This window comes from Ipomoea nil, unplaced genomic scaffold (genome assembly GCF_001879475.1).
Source record: "Ipomoea nil cultivar Tokyo-kokei standard unplaced genomic scaffold, Asagao_1.1 scaffold2014, whole genome shotgun sequence".
Taxonomy (NCBI): domain Eukaryota; kingdom Viridiplantae; phylum Streptophyta; class Magnoliopsida; order Solanales; family Convolvulaceae; genus Ipomoea; species Ipomoea nil.
The window spans coordinates 758,844-781,262 of NW_017618442.1; positions in this window are offsets into that span (position 1 = coordinate 758,844).

Here is a 22,419-nt window from a genome sequence, read left to right on the forward strand (position 1 = left end):
GCGGTTACTGCTCTAAGCCCAGCCCCTCTCACGATAGTGGCGGCTCTTCCTGATGGTGCTGGACAGCCGCGGGGCAAGTTCGACTCCATTGTCCGGCCGGCGGGGCTTCCGTCGCAAATCACGACGGCGGACCTGGACATGGCCCGCTTTCTCTTAGGGCCCTCGGCCCTCGTTTATGCTCTGGAGAACCGGCCAATATATGACCCGCCGGAGGGTTGTGTGGGTATCCATCTGCATTCGTGCCTCTTTGTCCATTTCTTTCACTCTTCTACTGCTATTATAATCTTGTTCCGGGTCAGTTAGTACCCAATTCACACCGTTTCCTCACTTGTTTCATTAATCTATGCCACTGGTGGCTTTGTGAACCGGACCTGGATCTCTTCCGATATTTGTTCACCGCGAACAAAGTCGGCTCGCACTCGCCGGGCTTCGTCCAGGTTGCCGCCCGTCCTGGGCGTCAACTTTTTGAGGGTCTTCCAGATTCCATTAAGGACTGGAAGCCCTTTTTCTTCTTTGTCCGTCCTTCCTTCACCCCTTTAACCTTCCCGACTCTGTGGCCGGCTGCCTTGTTAAAGACCTGCCCTCGGTGCGCTGTCTTTACCCAGGACGCGGTCCAGGGTGGCGAGTACTTGAGGAGCTGGGGACCTTACTCGGCCAAGTATTGGTCTCGGGTTCGAGCTATGGCGAAATGGGGCCTATTGCCAGCCGGCGCGGCCACCTTAGGTAGTTTTTCCCATGACTCTTCCCTTTTATGTTCCCGTATGATCCGACTGCTAACACTTGTCTCTTTTTCTTTTCCGCAGGTCGTTACGACTCCGACTCCACCAGTTCAGACGAAGCCGAGGCTCATACTCCAGAAATGGCCGACCGTGCTGAGAAAATGAGGCGTCGGCTATCTCAACGCACCTCGGGCACCGTCGCGGCTTCCTCATGTCTCCCTTCTCCGGCCTCGAGGTCGACTCCGCTACCACCACGAACTGTGGTGGACTTGACGCCGTCTCCAGCTGCTTCGCCTTCCTAGCAGCCGCCTCCGCCCTCATCTGAGAGCCCGAGTTCCAAGCGGCCTGTAGAGCAGTCGGATGCGCCGGCTCCAAAGAGGATCCGGTTTGGTATCGAGCTCGACGAGAACGCCCAGATCTGGCAGGGCAGTTCTTCGGTCCGAAACTGGGCCGAGCACGTCCTTCTGCCCAAGGACGTGGAGATGACCAGCTCGATGCAGGATGAGTACATCCTGGAAGCCTCACTCCGCCAGTCGTACCGCGTAAGTGTTCCGACCCCTTGCTTCTTCTTTTTCCTTTTCTTTATCTAACTTTTCAATTCTTTTTGCAGAACCTCACCTTCCAGCTGGAGCTGAGTAAACGGCTGAGGAGGTATAAGGTTGCGATGCAATCTCTTGCTACTCGCCTGCGTCAAACGGAGGAGGCTCATCTGGAAGAGCAGGCCGTGCATGCCAAGTCGGTGGAGGTGCACATCGCTGAACTACTGAGGGTCACTCGCCAGTGGGAGGAGGAGCGGGACAAGGTCGCGATGATTGCCACCACTTCAGTGGAGGATTACAAGAAATCGGCGGCCTTCGAAGCGGACGTGAAGGCGGCGGTGGCGGCTCGACAGGAGGAGATCGCCAAAGCGTGGCTGGCGACGCCGGAAGGAGACGAGTATCTCCTGGACTTGCGCGAGCGCGACTATCGTCTGGGTTTTCGCGAGGCCCAAACGGAAATTCACGCTGTCTTGCTAGCCCGTGATTCCACTTTCACTCCCGAGAGCTGGGGCCTCAAGCCAGTGCTGGATCCTCTGCCGGCGACTGATGGGCCCGTGTCGAACTTGGATCCGACAGCTCCTTCTGCGGTGGAACCTTATGAGCTTACCGAGCCGCCTCCTCAGGCAGAAGACCCTTCACTTGCTCTTCCAGCTGGACTAACGGCGGAAGACTGAGTCGAGGAAGTCAATGTCGACACCCCCTCCCCCGTAGTTTAGGGTTTTTCCTTTTGGTAGCCATCTTTTTGTAAGGGTTGGCCTCCCTTTCAGGCCTTTCGATTTAATAAAATTTCTTTTATGCTTCCTTCGACTGCTCTTGTTTCTTCTCAGTTTCAATATAGAAAATAACTAAGGCATTGGACTCTTCTATCTCGTTGAGACTTTCGACCGAGTCGAGGCGACTCCTCTAGGCTTTTTCACGGAAACGACTAAGGGTCTGGGCCCTTGTTTCCTATCTCTTCTCGCTGAGTCCCTCAGTCGAGGTGACTCCTTAGGCTTTTTCTTTACTTAGAAACGGTTTAGGGTCAGTGCCCCGTTGTTTCTTTAATTTCTCGCCGAGTCCCTCAGTCGAGGCGACTCCTCATGGCTTTTTCACGGAAACGACTAAGGGTCTGGGCCCTTGTTTCCTATCTCTTCTCGCCGAGTCCCTCAGTCGAGGCGACTCCTTAGGCTTTTTCTTTACTTAGAAACGGTTTAGGGTCAGTGTTCCGTTGTTTCTTTAATTTCTCGCCGAGTCCCTCAGTCGAGGCGACTCCTCTTGGCTTTTCACGGAAACGGCTAAGGGTCTGGGCCCTTGTTTCCTATCTCTTCTCGCCGAGTCCCTTAGTCGAGGTGACTCCTTAGGCTTTTTCTTTACTTAGAAACGGTTTAGGGTCAGTGCCCCGTTGTTTCTTTAATTTCTCGCCGAGTCCCTCAGTCGAGGCGACTCCTCTTGGCTTTTTCACGGAAACGACTAAGGGTCTGGGCCCTTGTTTCCTATCTCTTCTCGCCGAGTCCCTCAGTCGAGGCGACTCCTTAGGCTTTTTCTTTACTTAGAAACGGTTTAGGGTCAGTGCCCCGTTGTTTCTTTAATTTCTCGCCGAGTCCCTCAGTCGAGGCAACTCCTCTTGGCTTTTTCACGGAAACGACTAAGGGTCTGGGCCCTTGTTTCCTATCTCTTCTCGCAAAATGATAATCGACGGTAATCGAAGCTCTTTTATTCAAGATTGGAAACTCGGATATTCATACATGGCTAACCTCTTACTGGTAAAACTTCTTCAAGTGAATGACGTTCCATATCCGATCTACGGGCTTTCCCTCCAGGGTCTCCAGCTTATAGGTTCCAGCCTGGACCACGCCTGCAATGCGATAAGGTCCTTCCCACTTGATCGCGAATTTACCCCCTTCCGTAGGCTGGCTCGCCTGTCGGTCCCGTAGCACGAGATCGCTGACCTGAAAGGTTCGTGGGCGAATCCTCCGATCGCGATATCTCTTCACGGCTTGCTGATATTCCACCATCCGGGCGTATGCAGCCTCCCTTCTCTCTTCCAAGAAATTCTTTTCGATTCTAAGGCTCTCCTCATTTTCCTCATCGGAATAGTCGCGGACTCGGTGGGTGGGTTCGACGACTTCTTTCAGAACCTTGGCTTCGAAGCCGTATGCTAAGGAAAATGGGCTTTCTCCGGTCGCCCGTCTTTGCGTAGTCGGATAAGCCCACAGGACCAGGTCGAGCTCATCTGCCCAATTTCCCCCAATGTCCTCCAACTTCTCCCGGATTCCGTCCACTATGGTTCGGTTTACGTTTTCGACTTGTCCATTGGCCTGAGGGTATGCTACGGATACCTTGGTGTGTCGTATACTGTGTCGGCGACAGAAGTCGGCGAAGGCTTGACAGTCAAACTGTCGGCCGTTATCGCTGACCACGTGCTCAGGCAGGTCGAAGCGGCAAATCACCTTCTTCCACAGGAAGCGTCGACACTGGTACTCGGTGATGGTGGCCAGTGGCTCGGCCTCGACCCATTTGGTGAAGTAATCGATGGCCACGACGCAGAATTTCAGACGTCCAGGGGCGACCGGTAGTGGACCCAACAAGTCGATTCCCCACTTAGCAAACGGGATGGCCGTGGTGACCGTTGTGTAGAAGGTGGCCGGCCGAGTATCCTTCCGGGCGAAGGCTTGGCAAACGCCGCACTTAGCTATCCACTCAATGCAATCCTGCATCATGGTCGACCAATAGTATCCCTGGACGACCAGCTTCCGGGCGAGAGTGTGGGCGCCCTTGTGGGCGGCACAAATTCCTCGATGGGCTTCGTCCATTATTTTCTCCGCCTCGGGCCTAAGTAGGCATTTCAAGAGGGGGCCTCCAAATGATCGCTTGTACATTTGTCCGTCAATGATTTCAAACGAGGGGGCCTTTCGTCGAACCCTTGCGGCGACTCCTGGGTCCTCCGGCAACTTCCCGGTTTCCTTATATCGCCGGACGTCCTCGATCCAGAACATCTCGGGATTTTTCTCTCGATCCCACTCTTCGACGGCTACCTGTTGGATCTCCAACGCCGTCTCCTCTATACTTGGTCGACTTAACTCCTCTTTTTGAGAAATTCTAACGAGGTGATTTGGTACCCCTTCCAGGGTAATTTTTGACAATATGTCAGCCTCAGTGTTGTCCGCTCGCGAAATGTATTCGATTTTATACATCCCGAATCCTCTCAGCATCTCTATCGCCTTCTCCTTATACTGGGCCATCCGAGCGTTCTTAGCTTCACAAGTGCCTGAAACCTGTCCAACCACTAGCCGGGAGTCGGTTTTGATTCGTAGACGTTCCACTCCCAGTGTTTTGGCGAGTCGTAGACCGCCCAACACAGCCTCGTACTCGGCTTCGTTATTGGACGTTGGAAACATATAGCTTAGGGCATAGTAGAGCCAAATCCTTCCGGGGTAATTAGCATGACTCCGCTTCCACTGTGTTGTCGACTCGCCGCTCCGTCCGCGTGCATGTCCCACCATTCGCCTGGATTATCTTCCATGGTGCCCTCTTTATCGCCTTCCCCTACGGTGCACTCGACCAAGAAGTCGGCTAAGGCTTGCCCCTTAATGGACGGGCGTGGCTGATACTCGATCCCATACTGGGTCAATTCCACGGCCCATTTTACCAATCGACCCGACGACGTGGGGTTTCGCAACACACTCCCTAGAGGCTGGTCGGTCAGGACCCGGACGGTGTGGGCTTGGAAGTAAGGTGCCAACTTGCGTACAATAATCACCAACACGTAGACGATCTTTTCCAAGGCCGTGTACCGCGCCTCGGCGGCCTTCAAGGAGCGGCTCACGTAATATACTGGATACTGGGTACGCTTTTCTTCCCAAACGAGTACTGAACTTACCGCCTGGGGGAGGTAGCTAAGTGTAGAAACAAGGGCTCCCCCACCTGAGGGGTGGACAACACCGGTGGCGTGGAAAGATATTGCTTCAGCTCTTCGAACGACTGTTGGCATTCGGTCGTCCACGCAATGCCTTCTTTATTCTTCATGGCTTCGAAGAACGGTATGGTCTTGTCCGCCGCCTTGCTTAAGAAGCGACTGAGGGCAGCCAGTCGACCAGTCAGCCGTTGCAAGTCTTTAACGGTACTGGGAGGCTGCATGTCAATGATAGCTTGAACCTTCTCGGGGTTGGGCTCAATGCCTCTCTTGGTTAACATGTACCCCAAGAACTTCCCTCCTTGCACCACGAAGGCACACTTTTTTGACCACCTGGAAGCAGTCGGCCAAATCCTCCGCGTGCTTGGTCTCCTCCCGGCTCTTGACCAGCATATCGTCTACGTAGGCCGCCATGGACTTCCCCAATAGGTCTTGGAACAGTTTGGCGACCATCCGAGTGTAAGTAGCCCCTGCATTCTTAAGCCCGAAGGGCATAACTCGGTAACAGTACACTCCGTCCGGCGTTAGGAACGCGGTCTTCTCCTCGTCAGCCGGGTGCATGAAGATATGATGATATCCTCTGAAGGCGTCCATAAAGCTCAGCAAAGCCGACCCGGCGGTCTCGTCGACCAACTAATCAATCCGTGGTAAGTGGAACGGATCCTTCGGGCAGGCCTTGTTAAGGTCGGTATAATCCACAAACATTTGCCAAGCTTGAGGCTTCGGTACGAGAACTACGTTCGCCAACCACTCTGGGTATTTGACCTCTCGGATATGGCCCGCAGCCAGCAATGTGCTTACCTCTTTTTTCACGAACTCCCTCCTGTCATTGGCCAAGTAACGCTTCTTCTGTATGACCGGCCGGTGGTCCGGATCTACGGCGAGTCGGTGGGCGATGATGGACCGGTCGACACCCGGCATGTCTTCCGGGCTCCAAGCGAAGACTATTCGGTGCTCTCGAAGTACCCTGATGACTTCCTCTCGTATTTCTTCTAGGAGACCGACCCCGATCCGGACCCGCCTGTCTGGTCGCTCCGGGTCGACCTCGACCTCCTCTAACTCCACGGCCGGCTCCGGGCGGGGTATCATTGCTTTCTTTGGGGGTCTTTCCGTGATTTCATGGACTTGCATCTCACGTTTACCCATTCATCTGCAAGCCTGTAGGTAGCAATCCCGGGCGACTCTTCTGTCGCAGCGAATCGTGCCTATCTCGCTCGGCGTGCGGAATTTCAGGCAGAGGTGCTCAATAGAGATCAGTGCTCCCAGATCTTCCAGGCCTGGTCGGCCGAGTATGGCATTATGTGAGCAGGCCAGGTCTACCACGATGAATTTCATGTCGAGCTTCTGCACGTCCGGGTAGCTACCAATCTCCAACGGCAGGGTAATGGATCCTTCTGCCTCTACCGAGTCGCCTGTGAAGCCGGCGAGTGGCGTCTTGACTGGGTTCAACCGTTCTCGGGTTAGTCCCATTTTGGTGAATGTCTCAAGGTACAGTACGTTGACACTGCTCCGGGTATCAACCAGGATTCGTCGAACGACCACCCCATTCACATCCATTGCTATGACCAGGGCATCCCGATGCGGTGTCTCTCCTGTGGGTAAGTCTTTGCCAGTGAACGTGATGGGCTCCCGACACACTTTCTTCGAGCCTTCTTCGCGCCCGTATATCGTCCCGACATACAACTGCCGAGCCCAGGCCTTCCTAGTGTTCGCCGAGTCACCTCCTTCTGGTCACCCGACTATCATGTTGATGACCGGCTTCTAACGCCACTGGGCCTCGTCTTCCTCAGTTGCTGGTTGCTTGCCGCGACTGCTTTCAGCGGCGACTGCGGGTTCACTGTCTTCCCGGGCCGCCGACCTTCTCCTCCACTGATTAGGAGGCGGGGTCCTTTGTTGGATGATTCCTTCCATGATCTTCTTCAAGTAAAAGCACTCTTCCGTGCTGTGAGTATAAGATTTGTGATAACGGTAGTACTTAGAGATCTTACCTGTCTCCTCGTTCGTCACGCGATCGTCAATCGGCGGGGGTGGAGGTGGAGTGACTGCTTGTACCTCGTGTACCGGATGTTGAGAAGCCGGTCTATAGGGGTGAACGACAAGCCTATCATACGGACGCCTAACTTCGTACCGGCGAGCCACTTCCGGACGCCTTTCCTTAGTTTCCGCGCGGGTCTTCTTTCCACCGGCGGATCCTCCGACTTCACGCTGTTGTTTGTGCTTCATGGCCTGCTCTGTGTTAGCCGTCTTATTAGCCATGTGTACGACTTTCGCGTAAGTGGCCGGGCGGTTATCCCGCAGATCCCGGTATAGCTGCCCGGATCGCAAGGACGACTCGATGAAGAAGGTGAGCGCGGTCTGGTCCTCGACCTCCTCAATAGACTGGATCTCCTTTTTCCAGCGAGCCAAGTAGGTTTTCAATGACTCACCTTCCTCTTGATGGATGTCTCCCAGATGAGTCAGATCCTTTTGTGGTTTGATGTTGGCCGCATAATGACTCATGAAACGATCAGCCAGCTCCTCAAAATTGTGAATCGACCCTGGAGGTAGGGCTACCAACCATCTCTATGCCGAGCCTTTTAGCGTGGGCAGGAAGCCGCGACACATAACCGGGTCCTGGACTCCTAAAACTTGCATCTTGGCCTAGTAGCTTAGCAGGTGCTCTCGTGGATCGCCGGATCCGTCGAAAGTGGCCTGTTCCGGAAACTTGAAGTCACCGGGTATCTTGTATGTCATGATCTCGGTCGAAAAAGGCAGGGCGGTTAGCAGCGTTCGCCCTGGAGATTTGGTTTTTCCCTCCACCTGTTCCTTTAGGCTTCGCAGTTCTTGGGCCAGGTGAGCCACATCGCCTCTATTGCGAGTATGGTTTCCTGTGGATTCGGTACTTTCGCTGACTTCTGATTCAACTGGTCGGTCGTCATTACGCGCAAGTCGCTCGGTTCGGCGTGCCCGAGTCCTGGTTCTTCTGGTGCGGGTTCTCTCGCGACCGGCTTCTCGATCTCTGGGGCCCGCTGGTGCGCGGCTGGGCTCCCTCCCCCCCAGTCGTTCTCTTGTTGACTGTCGTCCGGTGTTCGGGCCCAACCTCGAATGGACTGATCGTACTGGTTGACTCTCCGCCCGCCGGTTCTCTCGTCTGTCTTCCGGCCTCTGGGAAGGTTGCTGATTGTGCGGCAGCGATCGAGAGACAGACTGCTCCCTCACCCCTCGACTTGCGTCAGCGAAGGCTCGCCCGATCGCATGGAGTTGCTCCGGGGTGAGGGGTATCATAGGCGGCTGCCGGTTCACCGGTGCCGTTTCGTTCTCCTGGCTTTGGGCGTTTCGTTGGTTTAATTGCTCTCTCAAATCCGCTTCCGACCCATTATCACAGTTATTCGTTTGGCCTCGTCCTTCCGACATGCTGTGATGCTTTCTCGGTCGTCTTGCGGACTCGCCTTACTCAGAAAGTCACGTAGCTCTTTGTTTCGATTCCCACGGACGGCGCCAGTGTTGGTTTTAGGATTTTTGGGCCCAGGGAGGTCCAACACAACCTTGGTCGGTGGATTCACCTTTCACAAAAAGCTCTAAGATAACGAAAGGATAGTTGAAAGAGTAATCGGAAATGTGTGTATTTTCTTACTGGGTATGGACTCGCCTCGATTACAAGGGTGGAGGGGCCTTTATATAGTAGGCTCCTCTCCAGCCGAATTGAAGTATATTAAATATCGCTTTCAAAGCTAATTACACTATAAGACCGTTCGGGCGCTGTTACTGATTCGGCCAACGGCTCCCTGGACCCCTAACGGTCCGTTTGGTCGAGTCCTCTTGAATGCCGCATTGAGTGCTCCCCCAATGGCTCTTGGACCGACTTGAATGCTTTTTACTGGCTCCTGGGCCAAGTCTCCTTCCCCACTTGGGCCTAGGCCGACTCCTGGACTCGGCCCAGACCACCATCGGGCTTCTTCTTTTACTAACCCATATTTTATATCTTGGACTCCTTCTCTTTTGGGCCCATCTCCTTGGGCCGGGGTCCTCACCCCATCATAAACCATCCTAAGTTTCCCAAAGGCAATCGTTGTACATTGGACCCTGGTCCACCAAACTCTGTGGACCATGATGATACACCACAAATATATATATTGTTAAATGAACTTGTAGCATAATTAAAATGACATTTTTAATGTTGCTATAATGAACCTATTGTACGTATAATATGAAACTGAATAGCAGAGCTCATACATATATGTTTATTGTCAAATAAACGTATAGTATAATTAAAATGATACTTTAATTTTATTATAATAAACTGATTGTATGTATATATAAAATGGAACTGAATAGCAAAATTCGTACAGATATGTATATTGTCAAATGATCGTGTTTTGTAATTAAAATGATATTTCAATTTGATATGATGAGAACTGTATCAATTGTATTGAATGAGATAGATTATAATATGTACAGATAATGGGAATATATACCAGAGATAATCACAGGAAGACTGGATATGAAGTCATAATCTAACTCAAATACATAGAGTCCTAATACTCTCCTTTAAGCACAGGGTATGCTAGTAACCTGTAACTTGTCTCTAAGAAAAGAAAATCTAGGACCAGGTAGAGATTTAGTAAATATGTCCGCAAGTTGATATTTTGTTGAGATGAAGTTGACTTGAATATCTCTAGAAGCCACTCTATATCTTACAAAGTGGTAATCAATTTCTACGTGCTTGGTGCATGCAGGAAAAATTGGATTGACACACATATATGTAGCACCTAGAATATTATCACACCATAACTTTGGAACAGAGATTTCTGGCACCTTTATCTCGCGCACCAAAGAGATAATCTATATTACCTAAGCACAAACATATGCTAAAGTTTTGTATTCTGCCTCAGTAGAAGATCTAGCAACAGTCATTTGTTTCTTGCAGACCCAAGATACGAGATTAGTCCCCAGAAAGAACACTATGATGCTATCCAGTGCTAGAACTGATAAAATTGAACTTTTCTTGAATTGAGTTTCCACCTGGATGAAACAAACTAACATCAAAACATCAAGCTAACTCTTTCTTTTTCTGGATTTGAGTTTGTCACATGATAAACATTATTTTTAGTGTTATTTTTAATGATATTTTTATAGTTAATTTACAATAATTGATTAATTTATATATAGTTTTATTTATTATTTTGATTAAATAACTTTGTTAATATTATTCATTTTAGGTTGTTTTTATTGAATTTATTTTATTATTTGAATTCTATTAGTCCAATAATTCGTTGATCCTGATTTAATAATAATTATAATTTTAGTAGTACATGTTCAGTAGGAGTTTAATAAATGTAGATTAGTTATATATGGTCTCTAATAACTTTATTATTATTATTATTATTATTATTATTATTATTATTATTATTATTATTATTATTATTATTATTATTTAATAGATTTCAGAAAGTCAAAATTACATACGAGAAGAAAGGCGCAGAGCTTAGCGAATCAGTATTCCGCAGATGAAGTCCTCTGGTGATCCGATTAAATAGTGGGAAGATTTTCGACGGCAATCCTTGCGTCAAGAATTTTCTGCGGCTATTCTCTATCTGAATCATGGAGTTACGGTTGGAGCTAGAGCAGTATAAAAGGCGGCAACAATGGAGAAACAAAATCATCAATATCACCCCGGAGCAATTCCGGTGGGTTTGCAATTTCTGGTTTTGTTCGGTGATGTACGTTCGGCTGACAGCTTCTTCTCAACCGACTTCCCTGTTCTTCAATTAATTATAGTGGCAGGTCTCTAATTTTCGACGGTAGCAGCAGCTTCTTTCTTGTCTCATTCTTTAATTCACATTCTACTTGGTTTAATGGTTAGTAGCAATTCCATCTTGTGGCATCATTATTTACAATCCTGTGCAGCAGCAATATTCTTTCCATTCTCCTTGCTCTCTTTTTATTAGTAATTTACTTTGTAATTAATGATTGGAATATTATACTTTATGATTTAATACTTTATACTTTGCTAGCAAATCTTCACTTTCAATCTTGTGAGTTTTGCCTATTTTGAATTGTTTTGCAATTAAATATGAGTTGCTCATGATTACTCTCTTCAGTGTTAATTATTAACGAAATTACTTAAGGAGATAATTGTTTTTAAACTCTTGATAATGATTTACTAATTGATTCATGTTCTTAGTCTTCTATTTTATTCCGTACTTATTCAGTTGTTTTTCCTGCCTTGCAATTTCATTTAGTTAATTCATTTTGATTGTCAATTCTGTTTCCTTGACTTTTGATTAGTATATTTTCTTTAAGTTGTTCTAATTTGATTTAATTTCACTGCAATTCAAACTTTATTATCGTACGTACCACTCTTTTAAGTAATTAAATTGCATCGTATCAATTCCCTGTGAGTTCGACCCTTGCCTTTGCGCTAAACTACAATTGTCTCGTGCACTTGCGAGGACATAAATACATAAAAATTGTCCATCATCACACCACATATGGAGCACTTACTTTGCACCCAAGGAGATGAGAGGATCACATTTACACTTTGTCCTATTCCAAACTATCACATCACATCTACAACAAGTAAATTGAGGTTGGATAGCTTAGATTGTTATAGTTCCAATAGAGAGGAATGGCTATGCACAGAAGAAGAGGTTGAACAAGCAAATTGAGGTTGGATAGCTTAGATTGTTAGTTTCACATTGAGGTTCCAATAAATTATCATTTTTAATGCTCAAAGTCTCAAACAATTCAATTTATATAAAGATATAATCTTGAGTGTGCAATTGTGGTTCACATCATACAACGCCTCAATTTACATAAAGATAGAATCTTATTCGATTCTCTGGTAATTCTTCGGACTTCTTCACCATTCAGATATAGTGGAAATCAAGCACATCTTACTGCCTCCTTCTCGAAGGGAATTCAAGGACATGTATGTAGTTTTTGAACCCATGGAGCCTTATCTTCATCAGGTGATTAAAGCAAATGATGATTTGACTCCAAAAGACTATCAATTCTTTCTTTATCAGCTTCTCCGAGGATTAAAATACATACACAGATAGATGAACAAAGACATAATTAAATGCCAAATCAACAATTAAACATCTACAGAATCGGAATCACAAATTATTTTAATTATTATTTTGAGTGTATGCGAATAGTAAAGAAAAAATTAAAAAGAATTGCAGAGAAAGAAGAAGTGACAGGAATGAGTTCCCCCACTTAGAAATCAATAAGGCCGGCTAGTACAATGGTTCTACTTGATGATCAAATTTTAGATAACTGTAAGAGCTCTTCTAATGAATTTGCCAAAGCAGTATCTTAAGCAAGACAAAACTAAAGATCTTTTGAGACGGATTATTATATATAAATTGTTTTATTGTTAGATTAAGTATTATCAGTTTAGTTTATATAGTATTTTAGATTAGTATATCGTATAACATATTTTTTTTTTTAATTGTGTTTAGGGTTCTTTATTCTCATGTATGTTTATTCTTAATAATGAACACAGTATGCATATTCCTAAACTGAAAACAATAAGATGAAAGATAATAAATTGTGTGTTAGAAATTAAAACTCATAATGTACTTTTTCTTTTCGCATATAATAGGATTCACAAATTATTAGAATTATTATTTCGAATGTATGTGAGTATTAATATTAAAAGAAAAAATTAAAAACAATTGCAAAGCAAAAAGAAGAAGAAAACGCACCTGGAAACAAAAAATCAGAACTATGATGTTCATTGTAAACGCGAAAAACTTGAATTGTATATATTCGAAATTCAAAGTATCGGTTACAAGTAGTATCAAGTATATATCAAACGGGAAGGGGTACAATCTCTGTATATGAGAAGTCCTCTGATTCTCTACTACAAGTATGCCTATTGGAAGTGTCCAAATTTGGAATATGCCAAATTGGAAGTGTGCCGAGTTCAGAGTATGCTGAACTTGAAGTAGTTCTTTGTTGGAAGTATGCCGAATCCGGAATATGCCGAATTGGAAGTGTGCCGAGTTCAAAGTATGTTGAACTGGAAGTATGCCAAGTTCGGGAGTATGCCGAACTGGAAGTATGCTGAATTCGGGAGTGTGCCGAATTGGAGTAATTCCTTGCTGAAGGGCCTCCGGAGTTAGTAGCTTGTTCCTCAGTGAAGGGCTAATATGCAGCTTGATCTTCAAAGAAGGGCTTCCGGTGTTCAAGTGGCGTGTTCCTCAGCGCAGTATACGCAGCGTGTTCCAGACGATATCCTGGAGAGATTTCGGCAGAGCTTCGATATGTAGATTTCCAGAGCTCCTATTCTTGAAAATGAAACCACTATTTATAGTGGTGAGTGTGAGGGAAAATCTCCAACCAACTCTTAATTCCTTATTTAATTTAATTTCTTTAATTAAATTAAGGAATGTATCGGGACACCATTGCGTCCAAGTTCACGATTTCATTAAATTTCCAAATAATATCAAATATTCAAATTTCCCAAAATTATATAATCCACATATAATTTTGATGGGCCAAGACCAAGTCAAACCCACTAACTAGGCAACCCAATTCATCCAAGCAGCCTGGTCCAACTTGATTAAATCGTTCACCATTTCGGGCCGAACAATCCAACATCCAATTACACTTAATTAAGTAATTAAACCAATTAATTATTCAATGAGTCATTTAATTAACCCAATTAAATAAATATTAGTCCAACTAGCTTAATTAAAGTAATTAATTTAATAATCAAATATTCACCACGGTCCAACACCATTATTTAAATTTTCAATGCTTACAAATTGCCCCTTCGAGACTTACTTGACGTGCCTTAAATGCAGCGGGAAGGTAGTCTCGAAATTAATCGCAGTAGTCCAAGAATCAACATTTGTAAATAGTAACCCAAGAAATTACATTGCGCAGGCTCAACGAGAACATATTTATAAGCCCAATCGTATCCACCATCCGATTAAATGCCCATTCCAATTTTTAGCCAACTTTGATCCCAATTTTGACTAACATTAATTTCCTTGCACAATTTTTGACAACCAAATCACAGCTTTAGCTAGAATTGAGTAGGAGTTCACATACATCATTCTTATCTCATCCCCCACCCCGTTTAAAACTAAATCACATAATCCCTCCGCAGAATTAGAGTGTGATGAGGATTGGGGAAACAACATAGGGATAAAACAACAAAGCCATAACCATACTTCAATTACTGCGGATCTCAACAGTATAAATAGTGCTCAGGAATTACAATTCTCCAAGCCAAGAACTAGAACTGCCAGCAATTGAACTTCGACTGAGCTGCAATCCCATTCATCAAGGTAAAAAAAAAAAATTTGCAGTGTATATTATCTTCTTAATTTTTCTTTTGACAGGAGAGAACAAACAATATCCGTGAGTCATTGGGTAAAGACACCTGGGGATTGTCCTTCTGAGGTGACCTTCACCATCGCTTGATCTCGCCGTCGTCAAGACGTTGCTCCGGCACGTCCCCTGCGTCTCTATTCCTATCGCGCTAGGTGATGAAGAAGAACGCCTTCCACAACTGCTTGGGTTCATGCCGCCGGCCGCCATCACCGGGGGCAAAAAGCTGCTGGTACGCCGCCGGACACATGCTCACGAACTGCCACGCACTTGCTGCGGGGAGTACCAATTTGATGCTTTTGCACTCCAATGTGTCGTAGTTGCAGTCACTCCATTCCTCTAAACTTTTGACTCCGAGCCTGCCCCAATGACCGTGGCCACGGTTGCGAATAGGATTTTCTCCTGACTTACCGACGAAGTCGTGTGCCCTGACTCTTGTCTTCGCTTTCACGTGTTCTAGGAGTTCGTCTGTGCACTGCGGGATCGTCGCCGGAGGACCGAGCGCTTGGATCGACCGCCGGCAAGCTCGACAGGGAGGAAAGCTTGTTGAGGACTCACTTCGTTCGTGGACAGAGGTACCAAAATGACGAATCTTTACTCTAATCTATACTCTGCTTTGCATTTAAATAGAGAATGCATAGAGCCCTGCGCCATTACTCTTTCCCATGTATGCTATGCGTGTGTCAGTATATATGCAGCTTGTGTAGTAGGTAGAAACCACTGATTTGTTTTCTTATTTCCCCTTGCCACGTGGGTGTATATACATGAGCATATATATGACACATCATTCTGGTCCATGTGAAAATAGATATGGGGTACATATATATATAATATGTGTTTTAATGCCTTTGCTTTTGCATGGATATACATATATATATAAATAACATTCCACTGCTAGCGTGAATGTACATATATTAATATATAATATGTTTAATTCACCAACTTGCTTGATTAAATGAATCACATATATAATGTATATACGTGGCGTGTGTTGGCTTCGTTCATTGCCCTTTGCCTTTTTTTTTCTTCACTGTTTGCATGGGAGTATACATAGTACTCCACTTGGCGTGAGTACATCTCACACACACACTACTATACTACATACACATGCGTGGTCAATATTTGCTTTAACTTGCATATGATGCACACATAATATATAAAGGACTATTTAAGTAGTGTGCATGAACATGTACACATATGTAGCATGCGATTTGCTCCAATATTTCACGGCCATGTATTATGCACACACATAATATATACAATCTATATTCGCCTCATATATGTTCTGTGCGTATACTTGCTTCCCATAACACCGTGGTATGTATATACATATAATACATATTATATGGGTTGCCTTGTGCACATATCATCACGTGAAAAATTTCCTTGAATAGTTTCATGGCGACTTCAGACCTATAACTTTGTCCTTGCTTTATAAATTTTGGACAACTTTCGAACTTGACATCTTGGTCCTTAATGCAGATTCATACACCGCAAGCTATTTTTGAACGATGGTAGTGTTTTGGGAAACCGTGGGAGCCGATCAGAAGAGGAGGCTCAAAGTATCAAGTGACGAGACTGGAAAAGATAGCATGTCGTTCATCGTTTACCCACCAATGACGTCGAGAACTCGTCTTACCCAGATACCGCCATATAAAGTGGAAAATTGGACCCATGACACCGACACCCAGCCATCGAAAACATGGGTTCTGAAGACCGGCTTAAGTCATGTGGACTACACAGACACACTCCCGACTTTAGGGAGATGGATACTTGAAGGTGAGGCTTCATGGAATCAGCACCCCAGCTTTAAAGGTGAGTTTAGCTTCACAAAGGGGTATTGGGAATGGACTGAGGCTATACTCAGTCGGCATCGCAAACTTCTAGAGGATGTGACGATCTACGACGGCGTATATGCCTCCTTATTCACATATGACCGCTCGACGCCTATCGTCCAAGCATTCTGCGAAGCGTGGTGCCCCATGACAAATACCTTGCTTACATCCCTCGGTGAGCTTTCAATCTCGCTTTGGGATATGCATGTACTTTGCGGTCTACCGATATCTGGCGACATCTACGATGAGTATGTTCCAACTGCCTCGCAATTAACAGGGGAAGACATCGACTCCGCCCCTCAATGTTGTAAATATTTGTTCCAAGCATACTATCACCTTGGTAACGAATTAGGCAACGAGGTGGTCGCCGTGGGCAACAGGAGAAAAGTCGTTCAGTTCACGTTGTTGAGTGGATAGAATTCTGGAGCAGAAGACCACAAGTTTATGACAGGCCACCGCCTAGGAAGGAGGATAAGAAGAAGACTCGCCCGAGGAACACCCATAATCCAAGTGGCAAGATCCCCGCATTCGGGGGTTGGACCAGAACGACCAAAGCGCCTTTTGCTGAGCTTGGAATTCCCTCCGAATACGAGGAGGAGACCCATTTGGCGGCATACCTAAGTTGTTGGCTGTGCGTATTCGTGCTCCCCATCAAAGCAACGCGACTCATTCGAGCCCAAACATTCAAAATGGCTAGTCTAATGGCGACGGGCAAAACACTGAACCTCGGGATCCCGTTCTTGCGAGCATCTACAATGGATTGAATGTAATATCGCACTCTAGTACGCCGGGGTCAGTTGATAGTCACTTTCCCATTCACTATGTGTATGGATGGCTGTCGTTCTACTTCGACACTCATTTCGCAAATGATCAAACGTCCGCCTCCCCGCTGATGATTGCCTACTCTAGAGAGGGTGGCGCGAGGTATTATGGACCAGTAGAGGCTCGTCGTAAGATGTTCAAAGCCGACAGCGCCAATTGGCTCTGCACGACACGCCGCCTAACTAAGGATATCCACTTCCTCGATAATAGGGACGCACACTCTACCGACCACGAGTACCTCATGTGTCTTCGTTCTAACCACCTCATATTGCGATGGGCGGATGCATGTATCGCAGAGCCTTACACTCCACATCGATTCAGCCGACAGTTCGGCTACTACCAAGACGGCAGCTCTGGCATACTGGGCAATGATGAACGTGAGGTCACGCTTTCGGAGGGTTTCCAACGTTGGCGCCACTCTACACTTAGGAGTTCAGGGTCGCGAGTGACATTTCCCGCGACTCGAGTTACTGTCACCATGAAGAAGTATTTCTCGCCGGGCTATAAAGATTGGTGGGCCCAAGTCCATGGGGACTACCTCGAGCGCAATATCAAGGGTTTAGCTCCTGAGGATCCAGCCAACGTGCAGCAGGAGGCTGGCACCGCCAAGAAGAGCAAACATCCAGTCCAGGGAGATGAACCACCACCCAAGAAGAGAAAGGAGCATGTCATCTCGAAAAACAGGGCTGACGTGGTACGGTCGGACTCGGGTGATGAGGAAAGCCATGACCGTCACTGGAAACGGCGACGAGACAGACGTTCGCCTTCCCCAGTGGAGGTAAATCATTGTTCTCGCTTGCCCCAATGATTGCCGGTAGCACTTAATTTACCCTCTTTTACTTCTTGACAGGAAAATGTGGCGATACCTGCTAGTGGAGGGGCTGAGTCATCAAATAAAAGGGTGGCAGTCAGCAACACTGGAGAAAGTGGACATTCAAACAATGCCTCAGCATCAAGCACGCACCAATCGGGGAATTCCCTCGACGAGCCACGCGTAGGTCAGCAAGATAGACCTGAGGTCTCTGTCTTTGATGGGAAAGACCTCGTACTAGAAGAATTTAAGGTGGTTGTCATAAATGTCTGGAACAAGCTTCGCAAAAAGTTGGACGACACCTCGGTAGAACAGATTTCATCTTTGCAAGAGAGCTTTTTGAATGCTTTTGCAAATCTGCGGAAGTTAGACATTGATATCTCTCCCTTGGAAACACGGGTTGCAGACATTTTCACGAAAGCTCAAGCCTTTGATAACTTAAGGTCCACAATTTCTGACAAAACGTCGAGCGAGTCTCAGTCTTTATCCCTGGCGAAGGATGCGCTTAAGAATGCACAAGACGAGTTTAGGAAACTCAAGAAAGATCTATTGGGCCAACATAAGATGCTTAAGGCCACAAAAGATCGGGAAGAGGAATTGGAGAAAGAACTGAAGCTAGTTCGTGCCAAGGCAGAGGAATGCGACACTGCGATTGCCAAAATTACAGATGACCTGGGCAATGCTAAGACTGCCGTTTCGGAGGCTGGGGCAGAGGTCACCCGCATTAAGGACCTGACTGTACTGACGCCAGAAGATGAAACGAGCTTAAAGGAGGCAAAGAGAGGCTTAGAAGCGTGCAAAGACGATATGCTTAGCTTTAGGCTTTTTTATTGACTGATACTCTTTGTCATTTAGTTTCTCTTTTGATTGCAAGAACTTTTGTTGTTTCGTTTCTAACTTTTGATAATTGAATGCTTCTCATTTATGTGCCGGTCCTTTAGCGATAATTCATACAACTTTTCTTTTACCCGTTGAAGGATTGTCTCCACTCTTGCAACATGAATTGGATTTGATTTTGTTATGACTGAACTTAGATAATTTGATTCTAAGCTGCCTACGTACTCCTATCAAGGAGATCAAGTCAAACGTAGTTCAAATGATTTTTTTCACAAAGTAGAGCCGTTCACAGTTTAGACTCATGCGGGCCAGGAGCGTCTATGATTTGGGCCCACCCATAGACAAAGCGAGATGCATTAGCAGTTTAACCACGTGCTGCATTTTTGGTGGATCAATCATTCATCACATCTTCATGACTTGTGTTGACACCCAAGTTTAAGGGTGGTAAAGCTTTAGGAACCTTCCATTAATTGGACCGATCTTCAAACCATCTTCACTAATTAGCTTATAAGCCCCGCCTGTGTAAACTTCCAAAATCACGTAGGGACCATCCCACCTTGAAGTGAATTTGTGGCCAGTTTTTCTCGTGACAATGATGGGCCTGCGAACAGCTAGGACTTTGTCCCCAATTTGAAAGGAACGGGTCCTAACCCTTTTGTTAAAAGCTTTAGACATGCGGGCTTGATAGCACTCCAAGCTTTGTTGCGCTTGCAGCCGTTTCTCATCCAAGGCTTCTAGCTCGGCCAAGCGTAGTTTAGCATTTTCTTCATCGGTAAGACCCTCCTGTATGGCCAACCTCAAGGAAGGTATTTGGCGCTCTAGAGGCAAGACCGCTTCTACACCATACACCAAAGAGTATGGAGTGCTTTGAGTAGGTGTGCGGTATGTGGTTCTATACGCCCACAAAGCTTCTTCCATTCTGTCATGCCAGTCTCTTTTCGATTTTGAGACCACTTTCTTCAACAAATTGCATAGGGTCTTGTTAAAAGCTTCAGCAAGCCCATTTGCAGCTGCATAGTAAGCTGATGAGTTTCGCTGCTTAAAGTCAAAAAGCTTGCAGATTTTGTCCATCAGCTTGTTGTCAAAGGGCTTCCCGTTATCTGTTAAGATATATCGCGGGATACCAAATCGATAGACGATGTGGACACGGAGAAAGTCTGCAACATTTTCTTTCTTCACCTCCTTCAATGCCACGGCTTCCGCCCACTTTGAAAAGTAATCGGTGGCAGCTAATATGTAGGCATGCCCTGCAGATGACTTAGGCGTAATTGGGCCAACCACATCAAGTCCCCAAGCATCAAATGGCCAAGATGCAACTGTTGGGTGTAGAGGTTCTGGTGGCTGATGAATAAAGTTGGCATGATATTGACAAGCTTGGCACCTTCGGGCATAGTCTATGCAATCCTTTACCATTGTAGGCCAATAATATCCCATTCGCTTAATGTGGAAATGCAACTTGGGACCGGATTGATGTGCACCGCAAAACCCCAGAATGAGCTTCTTGCATAGCTTGTAAAGCTTCCTCTTCCCTAGACATCGGAGAAATATTCCATCAAAGGAACGAGGATACAATGTCTCTTTATAATAGATGAAGCGAGGAGTTCGACGCTTTATATCCACCCTTTTACGGGGATTTTCAGGTAACTTTCCATCAGTGAGGTAGTCAATTAACGGTTGCCTCCAGTCGTCTTTGCCTATATCGTACACTGAGGCAGTAGGGAGTTCAACGGTTTCGTCAACTGAGCCGTCTTCATTAAAGATTGGTGGAACCACCCACCTTTGACATACTTGTATTCGGGATGCAGGATGAGCAATAGTTGAAGCCAATGCGGCTAAGGCGTCAGCTTGCTTGTTTTCTTTCCTCGGTACATGTTCAATTGTGACGTCCCCTAACCATTGCATGAGTATCTTGGCATAGTTGTTATATGGGACTAACTCCGCCTTTTTCACTTCATATAGACCCAACACTTGGTTTATGATCAACTTTGAATCTCCATAAATGTTAATTCTTAGTTGCTTCATGTCAGCCGCTATTTCGAGCCCAAGTATCAATGCTTGATACTCAGCAACGTTGTTTGAACATTGCTTGGTCAAGGTGAATGAATATGGCAACACCTCGCCTTCTGGAGTGACGAAGACAACTCCAGCGCCTGCCCCTTCTCTATGCGAAGCTCCATCAAAGTACATCTTCCATGGGGGTAGGACTTCAATGATAAGCACATCTTCATCAGGCAAATCGTCAGACAACTCCCATTCAGCAGGTATTGGGTGGATCTGCGAGGAAATCGGCCAAGGCTTGCCCCTTGACAGACTTTTGCGGCACAGATGATTTCAAATTGTTGGAACAATAAGTACCACCTTGCAAGGCGGTCAGAGAGCACGACCTTCGCCATAACATACTTCACCGGGTTCGCTTTGGAAACAAGCCGTATTGTATGAGCCTCGAAGTAGTGCTTAAGTTTTTTGATGGCGAACACAAGTGCCAAACATAGCTTTTCAATTGGGGAGTACTTTAACTCGTTCAGGGTCATCATTCTGCTGAGATAGTAGAGAGCATTCTCCTTCCCTTGTCATTTTCCTGAGCCAGCAAGGCGCCTACAGAACAATCCTGGGCGGAGATATAAAGGATCAGCGGGCGACCGTGAACAGGAGCAGTTAACACAGGCGGCTTCATCAAGTATGACTTGATACTCTCAAATGCGTTCTTGCATGCCTCATCCCATATGAATGGAATGCCCTTTTTCATCAATCGACTAAAAGGTTGACATCTTCCCGCTAGGTTTGATATGAACCTTCGGATGTAAGCCAACTTCCCTTGTAAGCTTTTAAGCTCATGAAGGTTTCTCGGCAGGCATCTTCATTATGGCGTCAATTTTGCTTGTTCAATCTCGATGCCCCTGTGTCGAACAGTAAACCCGAGGAACTTTCCAGCAGCAACCCCAAAAGCACATTTCAGGGGGTTCATTTTCAGTTGAAACTTTCGTAGGCGGTCGAAGACTTGCCTTAAATGCACCAAGTGATTTGTGCGCAATTTCGACTTCACAACCAGGTCGTCTACGTAGCATTCGACCATTTTATGGAGCATATCATCAAATATTGTCTGCATAGCCCTTTGGTATGTAGCACCTGCATTTTTCAAACCAAAGGGCATTACTTTGTAGCAGTAGATGCCTTTTGGCGTTCGGAATGCTGTTAAGTCTTCATCTTCCGGCGCCATGCGGATTTGATTGTAACCGGAGGAGCCATCCATGAATGACAGGATCTCATGCCCAGTCACGGCATCTATCATTAACTCCGTGATAGGAAGCGGGAAGTCATCTTTCGGGCATGCCACATTGAGGTCCCGAAAATCTACGCAGACGCGGATCTGGCCGTTCTTCTTCCGCACGGCACAATACTGGATATCCAGGTTGGATATTTAACTTCACGAATGAAGCCAGCCTCAATAAGCTTATTAACTTCTGTTTCAATCGAGGGAATGAGCTCGGGCGGAAGCGTCGTTGGGCTTGCTTGACCGGGCGACACCCTTTCTTCACTGCTAAGCGGTGCACAGCTACCTTTGGGTCTAACCCTGGCATCTCCTTGTATGTCCATGCAAAGACATCAATATATTCTTTCAGCAATGTGACATAGATTT